The sequence below is a fragment of the Octodon degus genome, unplaced genomic scaffold (genome assembly GCF_000260255.1).
Source record: "Octodon degus isolate 3935 unplaced genomic scaffold, OctDeg1.0 scaffold00290, whole genome shotgun sequence".
NCBI classification, from domain to species: Eukaryota; Metazoa; Chordata; class Mammalia; order Rodentia; family Octodontidae; genus Octodon; species Octodon degus.
In genome coordinates, this window is record NW_004524866.1 from 827,865 (window position 1) to 834,545 (window position 6,681).

At 35.8% G+C, this 6,681-nt stretch overlaps 1 pseudogene across 1 annotated transcript; it reads right to left on the minus strand.

Annotated features, from left to right (window-relative positions):
* Nucleotides 1–2,231: 2,231 nt before the first annotated feature.
* Nucleotides 2,232–3,115, minus strand: LOC101585832 (annotated as a pseudogene). Its single transcript, XR_192904.2, has one exon. The product of XR_192904.2 is annotated as a ras-related protein Rab-11A pseudogene (transcript).
* Between the last annotated feature and the right edge of the window lie 3,566 nt (nucleotides 3,116–6,681).

Here is a 6,681-nt window from a genome sequence, read left to right on the forward strand (position 1 = left end):
GCTTTTGTCCATGTAGAATTATGCTAGCTGTATGGTTGTCATCGATGGTTTTTATCAGAATGAAGTAGAGCCCATCTATTCCAATTTTGTGTAGGACTTTGAACATGAATGAATGATGGAATTTGTCAAAAGACCTTTCTGCATCAATTGAGATAATCAAGTAGATTTTAGATTTGGCTCTATTGATACAGTGTGTTACATTTATAGATTTTTGAATATTGAGCCATCCTTGCATCCCTGGGATGTATCCTACCTGGTCATGGTGTATAATTTTCTTGATGACTTTCTGTATTGTATTTACTAAGATTTTATTGAGGATTTTTGCATCTATGTTCCTGAGTGTGATTGGCTTGTAGTTCTATTCATTACTTATGTCTTTCCCTGGTTTGGGAATCAGTATAGTACTGTCCTCCAGGAATGATTTTGGAAGGATTACTTCCTTTTCAATTTTCATTGAAGAGTGTGAGGATTATAGGGATTGCATCATCCCTAATTTTATTGCAGAATTCAGCTGTGAATCCATGAGGCCCTTCATTTTTTGTCACTAGGTATTTTTTTTACATTTCCTATTTCACTGGTTGTTGTTGGGGTTGTTATACCTTCTTGATTCAATTTTGGTAATTTGTACCTTTCTAGGAATCTTTCCATTTCTTCTGTCTTCCATTCTGTGAGAGTAGCGATTCTCTAAGTAGCTATGTATAGTCTTTTGAATTCTATTGGGTCTGTGGCAATTACAACCTTTTCATTCTTTATTGCTTGTATTTGAATTTTTTCTTCCCTCTTTTAGATGAGATTAGCTAGCGGTTTATCAATTTTTTGACCCCCTATAACTGTTTATTAGAATGAGATATATTCCAAATCAAAAAAAATCAAGTTACAGAGCATGCATAAAATACAAAGTAGCAATTTACAAATAGATAATAGTATCTTTATAACCAGTACACTAAAACAATAAAATGGCTACACAGGAAATGACTGACTACAGCAATGCCTTCCGTGCACCCCACACATCATGAGCACCGCAAAACACAGAAGATTAACTATGAAACATAGTGAATCTATGCAAGCCCACACATATATTTTTTCAGATATCCATCATCTGAAGTTATCACTGCAGTTGACAACTTTCAGAATACTGCAGAGAAGCGCTTAATCTTATCCACATAAGGAAATAAAACTAAGTATCAGTGTGCACATTTCTGAATGAGAAACTAGTTGCTCCGCGGATTCCAGTAATGTAGTAGGAAAAAAATGACTTCAGCTCTCTATTAATGCCTAAGTGCATTCTATTTAAAATCAAGGTACTATTTCATTTTACATACTAAAGAATACATGCCTTTAAATGGTACCACTTGAGCATAGATTAACTTCTCACTGTATCCTTTAGACATACTAAAACTGAAGATTTAACTGGACTATATTCCATTATACACTGCAAAACTCAAATATTAGCATTGCTAAAATAATCACCCGTGCCTGCTGGTGAATATGGTGATAAAACTAGGTTGTATTTCACTTACTTGAAGGTTTTTAAACAATATTAGTATTTCAAAATTTGATATTACCAACATTAAACCAGTTATTGCCTGGGCAATAAAATGCCACATAATCTACTGCTGGGAAGTGAGATCAGTTCAATGACTTGGGCTGCCTAATCACTGCAACAGAGGCACTTCAGAAGGCTTTCCACCAGTCTCTCTAGTTCCTAGCTTGCCAGGCAGCACTGTTCAACTTACAGCACCCAAATCATAACATAATCCAAACTGTTAACAATCTTTTTTGTTTATTAGGATAATCCCTGTCCACAAAAAAGTGCCCTCCTTTCTCATCAATTATGACGCTTACAAAAATTAAACCAAAATGTACTAAACTACATAAACCTATTAAGGCATTTTAGAAATTGATTTCCAGAATAATGGAAAATTTTCACAAAATCCTGCTATGTTTATAGGGCAACTCTTAGATTTGTCGAAATATACGCTGCACTGAGAGAAGAGTGTACTACTTCTAAGCGGCTCTGTGGCAAAATAATAGCTTACTTCTAAGGTCTTCATTGGATTAGATCAAGACCAATGGGTCTGAGCTTCAAGTGAGAAAGTTGAACTATGTCCTACAAAGACAGGCTTTCATGATGAAAAGTAAACAGTAACAGAGGAATTCAAACATTCAGTTTATTAAACTAAGACCAGTGAAGCCATAGCATGGAGAAAAAAAAAAACTGCAGTCATTCAGCACAAAGTGGATGATTTTATAAATCTAAAATCAAAGGACTTAAGACATGGAAGAATTCGTAAGTATGAGGAAGTAAAGTAATAAAACACAAAAGTGGCCACAGGAATTACAAACATATTTAAATCTCAGACCTGGGAAATGGACTATACACAGCCTTCTAGGGGAGGAGAGAAATGCCTTAGATGTTCTGACAGCACTGCACCTTTGGCTTATTTTCAGTGGTTGGTGGAACATGAATAGGAACCACATTGTTGCTTGGAGACATGTCATTTTCACGTCTGTCTGACATTTGCTTCTGAGACACAATGCGGTATATCTCTGTTAAAATTGTCTGAAAAGCAGCTTCTACATTTGTTGAGTCTAGAGCTGATGTCTCAATGAATGACAAACCATTCTTTTCTGCAAAAGCTCTCGCTTCATCTGTGGGAACCGCCCTGAGATGACGTAAATCACTCTTATTGCCCACCAGCATGATAACAATGTTACTATCTGCATGGTCTCTCAGTTCTTTCAGCCATCGTTCTACATTTTCGTATGTGAGATGTTTAGCAATGTCATAGACCAGTAAGGCACCTACAGCTCCACGGTAGTATGCTGATGTTATAGCTCAGTATCGCTCTTGTCCTGCCGTGTCCCATATCGGTGCCTTTATTGTTTTCCCATCCACCTGGATGCTTCTTGTTGCAAACTCTACTCCAATGGTACTCTTGCTCTCCAGGTTAAACTCATTTCGAGTAAATCGGGACAGGAGATTACTCTTTCCAACACCAGAATCTCCAATAAGGACAACTTTGAAGAGGTAGTCATACTCGTCGTCGCGGGTGCCCATGGCGCGGCCGAGGAGCGGAGGGGCGGGAGCAGCAGCGGGAGCGGTGGGGACCAGGGGGCGTCGCTCCGGTTTATCAATTTTATTAAGTCTTTCAAAGAACCAGCTTTTTGATTTGTTAATTCTTTGAATTGTTTTCTTCACCTCAATTGAATTAATTTCTGCTCTAATCTTTATTATTTCTTCTCATCTTTGGGCATTGGGTTTGGTTTGCTATTCCTTTTCTAGTGGTTGAAGTTGCAGCATTAGGGTGTTTATTTTTTCCCATTCTGTTTTCCTGATATGTGAGTTCACAGCTATAAATTTCCCTCTGAGGACTGCTTTCATAGCATCACATAAATTCTGATAAGTTGTGCTTGAGTTTTCTTTGAATTGTAGATATTACTCAGTTTCTTGTTTAATTTTGTCTGTGACCCATTGATTTAACTTCCTTTAAGGTAAATTATGCTATTGCCAGAAAAAGTCATTTTAATTTTAATGAGACTAGTGTGAACTTTAATACAATATAATGATAATTATGCAATATATTAATGCTTTCAACTTTTTGATAGAATTACATGGTTTTGTCCAAGTTTCCAGCACAAAACTATTTTATCTTTTTATATATTATACATAACATTCCCTTAATGATTTATTTTATTGATCTTATGTTGGGAAGTTTTGACAAAAGTCCACACATTTACTCTTAAGTTGGGTACTGCATGTGTTGTAAATCATGTGGCCTCTTCAGAAGTTTTGATTTTTCTGAAGTGAACTATCTTCTGTTTCATAAGAAGACACTTCTCTTTGATTCTTTTTCCTCTGCTGTCTTACTATGTGTTATCTTTGTGAATTAACAATCCCGGCAGAATGGTTACCAAATCTGGTGCAAGCAAACAATAATTTTGGACTTTGTTTCACTGGCAGTTCTCATGACCTACAAGTTCATTAAATATAGTTATCAGCCAGCATCCAAAGCAGGTCACACCACATGCACAGTGTGGTTTCCATGGCCACTAACAGAAGATTCTAGAGGTTCACTGAGTTCCTACCTGTGCAAAGCAGCTCCTGAGAAATACAGCATCCTTGTTGCAAGTCATTTCTTACTTAGCTAAGGAAGACTGATATTTTCATTTGATTGATTTTTTTAATTTCACTAAACATTGTCCATTACTAACTGTTCATTTTTATGGGATGAAATCTGAAGCACTGAATTTATTTACATTTTCCAATATTTAAATCAAGCAAATCAACATATCTATTACCTCCTATCCATTTCCTCATGGATGAACATGGACAGTATTCTTTTAAGTTATCTTTAAAGGGATAATGTAAAAGAAATGTAGGGGGCTGGGGAGATGGCTCAGTAGAATCAGCGCTTGCCTGGCAAGTCCAAGGACCTGAGTTCAATCCGCAGTTCCAAAAATGTAAATAAATAAATAATAAAATAAATGTCTTTCCAAAAGTCAATGTATGTAACAGAAAATGGGTGTTCATTAGTACAAAGTGTTATATATACTCTGATAAAGATGTTTTCTCCTTCCAGGAATGATAAGATTTAAAAAAAAAACTTATCAAAGTTTTGATGACACACCTGGAATTATCCTGTGCACATATTTGTACTTATAGCTAGATAATAGAAACTTTATGAAAACCCAAATGCATTTAATATCTAAATTCAGTTTTACAAATAATTCTTTCAATGGGCTAAATACATATTAATGTAATGTAAGCAGGATGCTTTCAACAATTATACTGCGCATTCTGTTGGTTTCTAGAGAGAAGTAGTTAATGATTTAATTTATTTTGTCTCCTTTTTTCAATTGTTTGTGCTCTTTCTCCATCTTATTTTCTTATATATTTCTCTTTTTTTCATTCTTTTTCCAATTTTGCATGCATATATCTGCAAACATGAATAATTGGTTGGAAGTCAACACTATGTATTACAACAAATATTGTGAAATTCATAAGTTTTTCTTAAGTGAAAATCTATCACTGTAATATTTTCTGTTTTAATTCTCATTTTTACTTTATTTTAAAACAAAAAATAATAAAAGATATGCCAATCGGATGTGGTGGTGCACTCCTGTAATCCCAGTGCCAGAGGGGCTGAGGCGGGAGGGTCCCTGTGAGTTCAAGACCAGCCTGGTCTACAAAATGAGCTCAATACCAGTTTGAACCGCATAGGAAGAGATCCTGTCTCAAAATTTAGCGCACCGCAAACAACACTTTTTTTTTTCTTTCTCCAATTTCGCATACATATATCTGGTAATCTAAACAGCTAAGATGAAGAAAACACTATGCACTATGACCAATATCACCCAATTTGCTTTTTTCAATGAAATTCTGTAACATTTGCTTTTGTTTTCTTTTTGTTTTTATTCTTTTGCATTCTCTTTTTAAAAAATATTTAAAGAGCGCCAGCCAAATAGTTCACTGTATTAAAGCGCTTGCTAGCAGGGTCCAGAGTTTTAATTCCTAGGCCTGCTGTACCAGCCCTAAACACGGGGTATGCTGAGATGGCAATTGAGACTGGACATGGTGGTGCACACCTGTAATCCCAGCACTTGGGAAGCTGTAAACAAGCGGATCACTACAAGTCCGATCTAGTAGTGAGACCCTGTACACCCTATAGGCCCTTCTCTAAAATACAAAAAAAATAAAACTTTTAATGAAAAAAATTTTTTTCTTTATATTCTGGAGGTATTTAAAGTTTAACATGCAAATACTTGATGGAAAACACCTGTTCCATGGTATGCCTAAGATGTTTGATATTCAGACAGATAGTGAGGTAAAGCTCAACTGCCAATGTTATCGGGTAATAATTATAAGTTTCTCTTCTGGAGGGCTAACAACCTAAGTCTGCAGACTGAAAATTAGAGAAATAGAAGGGCTGCAAGGACAGCCAATATTTTGGCCCTAGCCTTTCAAGGTCAGTGAAGACTCAGGACATAGGAGATCCTATTCTGTAACTCCATATAATTCAGTAGTGTCCCAAATTTACTGATCAAGGACATTATAGGGCAAAAGAGGAAAGTGATTGATGATGTGAAGTGTGCTCAAAGAGAGTCACATGGAGAGAAAACATTGTCTCAGGCTTTCACAGAAAGCAAATTGGTCAAGCAATGACCATGACTCATCCACATGACTGATATTGACAAAGGATCTGAAAACTGAGGAACACGGTTTCAGGATAAATCCTGAGGGCATTTGACTGACCTTGGCACATACGGAAGTTACATTTCTTGTTATATAGGTCTTGCTTTAGCTTGGTGTTAGCCATCCAGCTGAAAAGAATAAAAATGGAATACAAAAAGTAAATCCATATTAATATGCTGTGCTCCAAAAGCTCAAGTCAACAACTTCTGACATTGTCAGTCTTACAGAAAACTCACTACTATTATGGGCTACTGGACTATAATGGAATATTTTGCTGAATTCACACACCTACAATATTTAAATTACAATGCAATGCCCTTCTCTGACAAAACTAGCCAACAAAGGGAGATATAAATGAACGATCATTTCTTATCTATATATTCAAAATAGGATAGATATACAGCTTCATTCTCTTAATTCAGTGAATAGTGATATCTGTTTAATAGTGTTTATGGACAGGATATTATGTATTCATCTTGTACAAT